Source organism: Centrocercus urophasianus, unplaced genomic scaffold (assembly GCF_019232065.1).
Source record: "Centrocercus urophasianus isolate 14NV4802_14NV808 unplaced genomic scaffold, USGS_Curo_1.0 seq_11, whole genome shotgun sequence".
NCBI lineage: Eukaryota > Metazoa > Chordata > Aves > Galliformes > Phasianidae > Centrocercus > Centrocercus urophasianus.
In genome coordinates, this window is record NW_024884253.1 from 52,809,687 (window position 1) to 52,822,463 (window position 12,777).

The following is a 12,777-nucleotide window of genomic DNA, read 5'->3' on the forward strand; positions in this document are numbered from 1 at the left end:
AAAGCAAAAGAGATAAAAAAGGGAGAAAGTGGGAATCAAGACAAATGATAAAGAACAGATTCAACAATTGCTGTATCCACTTTGAATGGCTCTTGATGAGGTGTACCTGTCCCATTTTCAGACAAGGATCATTTAAGGAGTATGAGAGAAGATGAAAGTATTGAGAACAAAGGTTTTTGTTTTTTTGTTTTTTTTTTTTTTTTAGGTACCATCATTACTGTTATAAATAATAAAATGATGGACCAGAAACTTAAGGAGTCAATTGTTGAATTTATTAATTATAATGAGCAAAGAACAAAGAGGCAATGCAGTGCTGGGCGACAGGGGGATCTCCGTCCTGCCAACTGCCGCGCCACCCGAAGATTGGGGCCGTTCTTTTATGTGGTTCCAAATGACTGCCGTGGTATTTCCAGGGTACTCTGCGCATGTCTCATTTGTTGTTATTGGGGTCTTCGGCTATTCTTTTGTTGATGCTGTAACACCCCCTTGCTTCTAGTTTCAAAAAAAAATATACTGCCTGGGCAGTTGTATCAACATTTAATGAAAGATTCACTACATCCCGATTATTCTTGTCTCGAAATATTTACTACCTCCTGGTTAATGAGCAGACACATTTATCACAAGGGAATTCTGTGTTCCATCAACTGTCACAAGGTTTGAGCCAATACCCGCTCTTTTATACCGTTCGTCTGCGCATGATCCGGCTGTTGCTAGGGGGTCTTCTCCTGCCTCCCAGTGGTCGTATGGGTTGAAGTAAGTAGTCTTCCTCCGTATCCTTTTCTTGACCCCTTCTGGTGGTTCCCGTTTATGGTATGTTGCTCGTATGAGCGAATCTTATTGGTTGATTATACAATCGCTCAGGTTTGTGTTTTCGCAAGCTAAGCTTATTAACTCTGGGCAAACATTCCTATCTTTTTGACAATTACTGCAGATCAGAAAGAAGAATCAATGTTAGAGCTGAGACAGGAGGGAATTGAAGGGACATATCCACTGTTGATCAAGAGGAAGTGATCTGGTGTTAGAGATCAGAAACAGAGAAAGAAGGAAGGGCCATTGGAAACAAGCAAAGTGGCAAAAGATGAGAAAGGAGTAGTAAAATGGGGGGATTGTTGCACAACATTGCATTGCTGGAGAGGGAATTCAACAACGCTCCAAATATTTAGGGCAGCATCTTTTGTGCCCTTTTCCCATACTAACGTCAATCCACCACCTCTCCTCCTCCCTGGGGTATCACCTCTTCATGTGGGTATCCCACAACCATGGTCTCTCAGAAGTTCCTCCACTGTCACAAAGCACCTCCTTCCCAGAACGCGTCTCCAACCATGCCCCCAGCAATGGTCCCTCTGTGCTTCCTCCACTTCTCAACTGTCTTCTTAGAAGTCCTCTTCCCTCAGTAGCTGGAGCTCTTTCTTAAATATTTCAGGGAGGAGGCTCCCACTAATTGTTCTCATTGGCATCAGAACCATCTGAGACTGTCACAGGTGTCTCATGGCCTCCCCTACGCAGGACACCCTGCAGCACGTGCCCTGCAGCACCCTGCCTAAACCGCGCTGTTGGCTGCACAAGAGCTGGCATAGATCAGGAGACAAAGTAAAGATCACTTAAGGCCAGACCTCTCCTAGCATTAAGAAGCATTCATATGCAAGTCACTCGATCTCCAACGATGTATATAAACAAAAGCACATATTCATGAGGATTAAAAGCAAAGCAGAATGATTAACTAAGCCCCCTCCAAGAGCTGTCATTGTAAAAAATACCATCCAGAAATCCTTTAGATTCCTTCATACAGTCAGCTGTTAATTACAGGCCTAAAATTGTTGTCAGTGAAAAGAATAATTCATTTCATCAATAAATAAAAGACTAAAGCTGCAGGGTTTGCGGCATAAACAGTAAATACATATAATTGCACTCTAAACTGATATCTGTCCTTTCTTTAACCTGTCAATTAACTACAGTATTATGATTGGTTTCATCACCTGCCTTTCCTTTACAGCTAGAATGAATTCTTACACTCTGTCCTTCTGTTGGAAATATCCAAATAATTTTTGTCAGGACGGCATCTGATAAAAGCAGATTTTATTCGCCATTGCAATGGCAGGCGTCTCGCAAGCAGGAGCGCCTATGGACACGATACGACAGTTTTTATACCCTGTTTTCTCCCCCTTGCCTCCCCCCCTTCCCGTTTCCCCACTGGCTGGGTACTCCAGGTTCACAATCTCATCAGAAGGCTTACATTTGTTAATTTGTCATCTAGTGTCAGTCCTGTCGTCTCCAAGATGTCTCAACACTCTTCTTGTTCACGGTGATTTTCTTCTGATTCTTCGTTAAACAAAGAGTACGGCAGGAGGTGCCCGAACTTCCTCAATACCTCCTTCAGGCACTCCCTGAGGCATGTGAGGAATTGTCCTTTTAATTTGCGCAGGATACTCTTGCAACGTGCGTGACATATATTTCCAGTGCTGGCTGTACATAAATTGTTACTAGCTTATATATATATATATATATGTATAAGGATATATATATATATCCTTTAATTCTCTATTTTTACCTATACTCCATCTACCTAATCTCTACGGGTATATATATACGTACATATTACTTTACTTATATACTGAGTTGGGGAAGATTTATCTAGGGGATTAGCAATGAAAACTTATCAGAGAATCCCAATAAAGTAGAAAGGCCCCCTGAAAAGAACTATTAGTTCTAATAAAGGACCCAAATGGTAGCAGAGCCCATGAAATGAACAAAATTCTTATTTCGTTCTGATGCAGAAACAACATTCGGTTCCCACACTTAGTGAACAATATTTTCCCAGCATGACTGAAAATATTTCTGTTTGCTTACTTGTAGCTGTCTTTACAGTAAACAAGGGGATTAGTTGTACCAGTTTTTAAATAAAACACTATATTTTTGCCCGTATAGGTCAAGATCAGAGGTGTTGCCTTGAAGAACTGTTACAATTTCATTAAAGTCCACTGGCACAAACAACCTCAAAGATGGTTTAGGACTCTCTCCTCTAAAGCCGTTTGTAAGACTTCTAGAACCAGTCACTGAAATAATGAAAACTAGAAGTTTATCTGACAAATACTTAAGAAATAAATCTCCAACTACTGACACTAATTTTTATGATCACTATATAATTGAATAGAAGAAGCAAAAACAATGTCCATAACAGCATTTTTAAGTGAGAAAAAATAAGAAAATGCATTTGATTTCATGAAACATGAAAGTGATTAAAAGAACTAGGTGCTGCCTGAGCAGGTGATACACTGCCTTCAAACCAGCCTCAATCAGGAACACACGATGGCTAAGTGTAAATGCCTTGCTCTCCAAATATTGGATTTCACTGAATTGATATAATGTCTCTTTCTTTCCTTTCTTGTTTTCATCAGGATTGGCATACAGCACAAGGGGGAAGAGGGTAAAAGATACTCTGCAAAAGTCAATTCAGGGGAAATTTTTAACAATTTAACCGTTTATGTGCAGTGTAGTTCAGTGTAATGTATATGTGTTTTTTTTTTTGTTTTTTTTTTTTATCCAGAAAAATAAAAGGCATCGGAATAGCAGCACAGATGTTGAAAAACAAAAAAATAACAAAAGAAAATCCTATACCCTGCTGCCTGGGAGCATTGCTAAGGTTTGGAACAAACAGATTTCTTTGCAAAAATTGTTGCTGAGCTTTCTTAGCAACAGATATCTAATCCAAAAGGGAAGATATTATACAGAAACCAGAGCAAAGGAGGTGAAGGAAAAAGAATATGAGAACTAAGCATAACTTCAAGGCTTTGTCTCATGCTTTGACTGTTTGAAGCAACTTACCCCTTACTGAATTTATTTTGAGTTACTTAGGAGAGAAACATTATTGTGCTAACATTTGAGCCTTACAGGGAGAAGGTGTGCTGTTAAGTTAAAACACAGCATAGAAGAACATAAACTCTTGTTTGCCATACATCTTCCCAGATTGCTGTTTAATCAGTGTCTTCACAAAACCATGCATAACGTACTGAGCATGAAAGAACTGACAAAAGTACATAAGCCATCAGGAGGCTGTCTGGACATTTTGCAGATATAACCAACATAAAATGTAACCTTAGTTATAGAACCACATTTGTATGGTCTTTCGATACAGAACTTCTAAATTAGTAGTCTTTTCAATACCAGTTACTCTTTGATGCACTCTTCTGAAGAAGCTACATTCAGCCATAGGTAGTTCATAGAGTTAAGAAAAACACACCTTGTATGAAAAGGTTTGTGATGTCCTGCTGACAGTCCAAGTTGTCATTACTTGCTAAATGACAAACTTATTTGCTAAATGACCGGAGGATAGAATTAACTATAATCTTGCTTTAAGCCTGACTTGCCTCTGTTGCCCTTTAATTGTCTTGACACAAATCACAGATATTTTAATTACAAATTTCTTAACAGTTGTCCTTCCTCTTGGCTGCCCTACACTACAGATTAATTGCACAAACTTATACCCTATCTGCAGAGAGTCATGCAAATTACCATTACCAATCTGCAGCCACCCAGCAGTAAAGATCTTCAAATCCCCCACTCATTTCCTCATTCTTCAATTCTTGCCATTTGCTCCAGTCTTCCAATTCTCCACTAGGTGACTTTGAGAACGTTTAAAAAAAAAAAAAAAAAAAAAAAAAAAAAAAAAAAAAAAAAAAAACCACCAGACATCACACATACACAAAGTCACACCTGGTTTTAATAATAGCTGCCTGCTGTCCCCACCCATTGCCCCTGGCTTTTTCTAAATGCACAACATCAACTGTCCATTTTAAGTCATCCTGAGGAAGAAATAGTGGAGCTTCTTATTACTGACATAAAAGTCTAACACATTGTAAGTGGAAAGAGAATTTGGAAGGCTTTCAGAATTTGAAGTATGATTTTCAGCTTTTGTGTTTTCAGTGATTACAACAACAGACTAGGCTCTGATTACTCATTCTTATGGCTGTAGGAAAATTTGTGACTCTATTCTCAGGTTTCTGAGAATGCATGGGTTTCACAAAGTTCTAAAAATATAACACCATACAAAGGAATGTGGAGTTCTACATCCTTCTACTGAAGTGCCTTTGGTCCTCTATAATCAATTTTGACAAAGTTTATAGTCATTCTATTACTTGGAATGAGTTCTAGAGAACTTCATTAATCATTGTTTTTCAGCTCAAGATTTCAGTGCAAACACATTTAATAGTAGGAAGAGTTGACATATTCACACTCAAGATAAGTGCTGATATCAAACATTTCAAGCAGCTAAAGCTGCTGATTTATTTCCCAACTTGAGAAACTGGAAACATATTTTTAGCTTTTCTGACTTAAAAACGGTTCCATAGTAATGTTTAAAATGAGGTGGTCAGCTGTTTGGTGGTGGAGCTCCAAAAATTTGAAAATTTGAGCTCAAAATTTTTGTATGATATTACACATGGCACAATGCTTCAGCACTGTAATTAACATATATTTCAAAAAGGTCTATGCTATCTGTTATCATGTATCTGAATATCTCCTACGCCCATGTATGCACACAACAGTGAATTTCTGAAAAGAACTTGTGAAATATAGACTTTTCTCTCTTCTTTAAAGTAAATAATTATACCTAGAGTAGCATTTGTCATTTAGCTTTTAAAATATTCTAAGTGTTTGTTTTTATGGCTTCTTTTTTGAAGCTTTTCTTATTCAGTCCAGACAGAATATTTTAAGTGTTTGTAAAACTCTGCTCTTCTGATTTGTGGTATAAATTATGTAAATCAACGAATTTTCTTTAACTTTGTTTTGTGCTGCTCAGGGTACTCTGTGTTTTATTTAACACAATTATTTAAAGAGAAACAACAGCACATTACGTACATCTTCCCAGAGACTTACTGTAAAGACATAGAACTTACATGAGCCTCCTTCTCTAATGAGTTAAAATGTATGCAAAGTGTTTTCACTACTTGTTTGTATTTTATTTTTGAAAGGCTTCTATCTACCTAATTTTCATGTGTTGGCTTCTGCTGAATCTTGATTTCTGCAAAAATGATCACAGTTAAATTATGCACACATACAAAATGCAGTAACTGTCTAAAGTTTTGCATTGTTACAAAGGACAATCCAGATGCAAAAGCAATGGAACATACTCTACTAGAGGTAACATCAGCCAAACTTAGCTGGCAGATGGTCTTACATTTGCTTCTCCTGCTGTCCCTTTTACTGCCATACTCTCTGTTTCTTTCCTTGATACAACCTTGTTCTTAAAACTAGCTATTGTTCATTTAACTGCTCTGTTCTATGCAAAATTTTAATTACATTTTAATAAATGCATGAAATAAAAGAGTAATTAAAGAAAAAAATCTGTGTCTCTACACTATAGGAATTAAAGTCAACTCATCTGTGAACCACATATCTGTATATATCAAACTCTAAACTCAGAAGTTGTGTTGATTTTTTAAAAACAGGACTTATGCATGTGTTATAGTTCACACACCATCTCATGAAAACTTTATATCTGAGAAGCAAAAATCAAATTCTAAAATGAAGAAGAAGAAAATTGTAAACTTCTTAGTTTTCATACGACTGTAATTAAAATACTTATAGTAATCTCTTTCTTTTTTTAAGAACATTCTCATTTATAGCAAGGAGTAAAATTTCTAAACCAATTGATTTATTTTTGTCTGGCACTTTAGAGTGAAAACTATACATACCTGATACTTCCATTACTAATGTTCCTGAGCTCATACTTTGCCACTTACAATGAAAAGTGAAAAACCATGGGTTTGGATTTCACAACTAAAATTTCATAATCAATTTATCCCATAGTAAGAGTGGCTAAGGCAGATCCAGTGATGGAACAAATCCATATATAAACTAAATGATTGAGTCTACCTCAGTTTTCAGACAGCTAAACACTAGGGTTTGCAAATACTGTTAACCAAAAGTCACTGTATGATGCTTAACAAGTATTGTGCTCTATCATCTGTGCCACCCACCTCTGCTAGCAGAGGTTTTACATCTTTGAAAACCTGTAAGGAGAATGTCATGAATTACAGATGGCTTTTCTAAACATTCTATTTTAATTTTATCTTTGTTCTCTAAATAATTTTTAAAAAAATTAAAAAAAAAAAAAAAGAAAAAATAAAGCCTTAACAAAACCTGTAGAACCAACTCAGGCAGCAATTGATGCCAGAGATCTGATGTCAGAGATCAAAGCTGTAAAAAACAATGACTTTAATTTTTCCCAGGCAAAACTTATCTACTCACATCTACTTATATCAATTCATCTACTCATATCTACTTATATTGTTACAAAAAGGAAAAAAAAATCATATGAGCTAGGTTATCATGAGCCTAAAATGGTGCATCTTATCTACATCCATAAGCCAGCAGTACACCCTTGTAGCCAAGAAAACCACTGGTATCCTGCAGTGCATCAAGAAGAACGTGGTCAGCAGGGTGAGGGACATTATCCTCTCCCTCTAGTCAGCCCTGGTGAGGCTGTATCTGGAAGACAGTTATGGGCTCTAGAACTTCTAGAACTTCTAGAGAGAACACAAAGGGCTACTAAGATGATGAAGGAACTGAAGCATTACTCATATAATGAACAAAGAGAAAAGAAGGCTCTGGGTGGATCTGATCAGTGTGTATAGAATCTGAAGAGAGGGTGTCAAGAGGATAGGGCCAAGCTCTTTTCAGCAGTGCCCTAAAATGAGAAAAGAGGTAATGGTCACAAACTGGAAGACAGGAAGTTCCAATTGAACGTGAAGGTGACAGAACACTGGAGCAAGTTGCCCAGAAAGTTGTGGAGTCTTCTTCCTCGGGGCTGTTCAAAAACCATCTGGACATAATCAGGGGTAATGTACTTCAGAGGACCCTGCATGAGCAGGGAGGTTGGACCTGGCATTTCTTCCCATCTCAGCCTTTCTGTGATTCTGTGGTTCCCTGATTCTCAGTCTTCCAGCAAAATTATAGCACGATATAAAGGAAAGGTAAGATAGCTATATGTAGCAAATGGTGTCCTCAAATTGGAATGTTAAAATGTAAAAAATATAAGTAAATGAAGACTTTCAGAAGCTTAGAGATACAGCATGTGAAAAAAGTAGGCAACTGTCATCCTTTTTATAAAACAGAAAGCTTGAAAGGTCAGACTGCACCATCACAAGGGCCACATCGTGAAAAGTGAGAAAATAAAGTAAAATTCAGGAGAGAATTTGGCACACAAACGGGAAAAGCAAGTGAGAAAGCTCTCCAGAGTTGAGAAAAGTTGTTGCCATGATAATGATATGACTTGGATTCACTACAACATTTGCCAAATATGTGCTGATTCACTTTAGCTCATGAAGTGCTTGGCAAGAGCCTGGTAAAGTAGATTATACTACTGACACAAGAACTTGAGAAAAGCAGTCTGAATTACTTACTCAGATAAATAAACACAATGTGGTCATTTGCCAAGGCCAGTACCAGCTTGTTATGTTTGCTCAATGCACTTGCAACATACACTTCTGATCACCCTCAGAATTTTGACTTTTCAGTATAACAGATGAGCTCTGGGGCCTGAAATGTTGAGAGGCATTGAGAGTTTTGTCATCATTGTATAAACATGATGACTACTCTGCTGAGGCTTTTGCTAGTATCTTTCTTGTAAATAGCTGGCAAAAAACGTGCAATTTCAAAATACAGAAAAAACACCACTGCAGTAAATAAAACGGTTCATCCTGCACAAGGCTTTTTTCAGTGTTTTTCCATTTCAGTGGGAAATGAATTAAATGACTGTATCAAAGAAGAAAAAAAAAACATGAATGAGAAAGCATGATAAGTCCTAAGAATACTGGGTTGGCTGCAAACATTTCTATGCTTTTATAAGACTCTACAGTCTTTATGTCATTAGATAGGTGCTACATATAAAATAATGTTTCTATGTTACTCAACACAATATTATAATGTTGGCTGTAATTTGCTTTCAAATGCACTTGTAATGCTGGTGAGAAAACCTGGACTCCTATAAACTGCTATTTTCACATAATACCATGTTATAACAGAGTATTTGTATGTGTAGGCTAAAGTTGCCATCCAAATTTGTTTCAGAAGACCGAAGAAAAATTCTGGACCTCACACCTGAAGTAAAATGACAGTGAATGCCAGTGACACAGTCAGAAGAACATTATTAGCCTCATCCACCATCCAGGACAGCCACTACTTCTTGGCAAGGAATACCAACCATGCACTGTAAGAGGCTTTCTGGAAGAGCAAAAACAGCCAGTATGAACCTGAAACAAAGCTCTCTCACTCATGGGAGAAATTGACTATTAGAAGGAGGATGAATGGTCCTTGTACAGAGTTGAACATCTGCCTGAGCTGGCTGATTCAATGAATGCTGAGTTCCAGGACAATCCTCTGGGACACAGATTTCACAAAAAAAAAAAAAAAAAAAGAGCAGGGCACGGCACATTCCTGAGGCCTAAATCCCATTTGTTCCTTCCAGAGGTCCTGCAGGTTTCCTGCTTTCCAACCAAATAAACGTGAAGGTTAGTGAAGAAGTTCACTGCTGAGTGATACAGAGGGAGGTAGCTCTGCAAAGGAAGGTGAATCAGAAACTCAGTGACACAGCATAGGCAGTAGAACAAAAGCCTCTATTGAGGAGGCACTGTACGAGGCTTCTCACATACTGGGTGTCTTCATGACTGCCTCTTATTTAAGGTTACAGCTGCAGCATCTCTGATCAGAGCTTGGACACAGGTAGGAAACCTCTTTTGGTGATGATAGGGAGGCTGCACAGGGAGCTCACAGAAAAAAATGTAACAGACAATCAGGACAGTTAGAATCTGTTGATGTACACAGTCTTTCACTTATTCCCGTAGCTATCCCTTAGCCAGACTCTCAGCTTAAGCTTTTTCCTAAATTACACGAAATAGACAGTATGAAAAGGATCAAATTCTCCTACTTCAGGATTCTATATCAAATATAAAAGTAATATAACCAATAGTACTGAACAAAAGTTCAAAACAAAAACATTTGCTTTTCATAGTACATTATGTAGTCATCAGAATCAGAAATTCTACTTTGAAGGATCTGTTAAGATTTCTATAAATCACAGTATCATAAAACCATCACGTCGTTTATGCTAAATGATACATTTATCTCCCATTCATAGCTATAGTTTTCCACCAAAATATCCCACTCATATCCAATGTGCAGAAATCCCAATACAGTAAATACTAGGGCTATCTTTCTTTGAAATACTAAACATTGAATAAACCACTGAGCAGATGTTCTCATTTGTTCCACAGTATTTTACTAGTCTAAAGCTACATGGGGCTAGAAATTAGTTGATTAAGGCAGCTGTGAGTCTCCCAGCAACAGAGGAATCATAACACACAGAACAATGCATCTATCTCCTCCTTACAACAGATGCATGGGTGATACTGCAACTATAACAGAGACTGTAAGCACTGCCATCAAGCTAGCTGCTGAATGATCCCTTGCAGAAGCTGCCAGCTAGGATGAGCTACAGCAACTAAAACCTAAAATATCCTAAATAACACTGCAGATGTGCTGTAAGAATTGGAGAATTTGAATTTTTTGGTCCTAATTAAGTATTTTCAGAATAAAAACAACATTCTGTATTTCTCAGATTTTTTTTCTTATATGTAACTATTTGAAAAAAAAAAACAAAAACAGTGTATATTTTACAGCATTTGACCAATTGTGTTGTTGTTGTTGTTGTTGTTGTTGTTATATTATTATTATTATTATTATTATTGCTGAGAATGGCATGGCAGTTGTGGCACAAGAGAAGGGAAGGGAAGGGAAAGAGGAAAAGGGGAAAATGGGAAAGAGAGGGGAGGGGAGGGGAGGGGAGGGGAGGAGAGGGGAGGGGAGGGGAGGAGAGGAGAGTTATAGATGAAAGCACGATATCATATCACCTAACCTAAACATCCAAGTTAATATAAGCCAATTTGCAGCAAAAAAGTTCCTGCCTGATGCTAAGAGCAGTGTCCCCACCCCATTGTACTATAAGGACAGTATAGATTCAAATAAACATCTGTCTTGATGTCTTACCTACTCCTTTTGCAATCTCAACCACTCATTTCCTTTCTTTGCACATAGCAGCATTTGTCAGAATGCCAAGATAGAAATTAGAGAAAAGCTGTGGAAGCAAGTCTGATCAGTACTTTCCTCAGAGGAAAAGGAAATTTAAAGGAGCAAAATTATCGTAAGGAGAGCTAGAGATTTCCTGTTAAAAGTTGTGTGTTTGTAAACTGACATTTAGAAGGATCTGTCAAATACAAAATGCAGTGAATCTTCTTGATCTCAGATAGCATACTTTGCTAACCTCGTGTTAAAATCAGATTTATACTTTTTTCTAAATGGATAAACTGCATGACTGAATGTATATTTACTAGTTGGAATCACTTCCTAGTGTTAGTATATACACTTAAATAAAACCAATTTACAGTACCATAAAAGAGACAGATACAAATTGCATGTGGCTCCTGCACTGTGCAGTACATAAACCCCTGTTCTTCTGCGCCACAAGGCAGAGACCACTTCCAGATCTCCCAGGTGTATCCCTATTCCCTCCAGCAACCTTGTTAGCAATCCTCTGCTGCCAGTCCTTCAGTCTGCACTGCCCAGTCCCTCTCTAGCAAATACCATTTAACCTAACAAAACACCTCTTGCATATCTTCAGGGAATGTGAAACATCTATTGTTTTAAGTATGTGCTTTAAACATGTCATTTCTTTCACTGTTTTCCTTCTCCGTCCTAGTCATTACCTGCTGTCATGTCATTCTGTCTCCTCTCTTTCCTGGTCCTTTAAGTTTCATTGCTCTCCCATCATCCTCTCTCCATGTTCTACGAAGCCTCTTTGCTTGGAAGTAGTGTAAGTAGCTGCTTTCCCTCTTTTGTAGATCAATAACTGTTGCCCCAATCTCTGTCCATTTTCACAAGGTACGCTGGGATTAATAATTATTTGTTGCCATTCCACCACATTACTCTATCTCTGATTTCATGGAGAAAGGCAAACTTTGACTGGAATATAAAAATTACAGTATATTGCATACTTTTTTAGGTGTATCAATTCTATTTTAGTCCATTAACTCCAAAATATGTTTTTACACAATTTAATGTCTGTGCAAAATATTCTATGCAAGCATGCCTTAAACTCTGTATTGTCCTCAGGCTGAAATTAATTTTAAACCAAGGATGAACAAGGTAAATGTGGAGACCATTTTGATAGGATTGAACATAGATTTTGCCTATATAAATGGAGAGGCAAAATTGAGGTGGTAGATTGTTTGTCACCCTTTCCTTTCCTCCATAATTCCACCTTCACTTTCTGCACATTACATTCAAAAAAGGAGATGCAGCTACTGCTAATCATCTGTTTGATGACTCAGCTCAGCTACCAGTCTCTTCTCACCGGTATTTATATTCCAACTTGATGTATGTCATGTCCATAAAATGGAAATACAGCTTGTACCTACCAATGTCTATGAGAAAGGAGATTGACTTGCCTGAGAAAGGAATGTTGACTTCAGTTCTGTCTTGCTCTTAGGGCAGGGAGCGAATTTTGGCACAGCTTTTGTCCTAGGTTGGCAGGGAGTTCCCAGTGGCTTAGTTACCTGATCATTGCACACAATGCTTTCTTGACATAATTGCATAAGTTTAATCTATTCCAAAATATAAACCATTTTTTGTTTTGTTGTAGCTGGCTTTGTTTTTCCTTTGTTTTGTTTTTTTCCCAGTTTTACAGCAAAATTGTACTGTATGGTATAAGAAGTACTAACTTCAGAT

General features: G+C 37.6%; 1 long non-coding RNA gene across 1 annotated transcript; it reads right to left on the reverse strand.

The window, feature by feature from the left end:
• Positions 1-250: 250 nt before the first annotated feature.
• Positions 251-728, reverse strand: LOC122155025. The gene is made up of 2 exons (XR_006167090.1): positions 669-728; positions 251-492 (listed from the first exon to the last, which is right to left on the reverse strand). It is a non-coding gene; the product is annotated as an uncharacterized LOC122155025 (long non-coding RNA).
• Between the last annotated feature and the right edge of the window lie 12,049 nt (positions 729-12,777).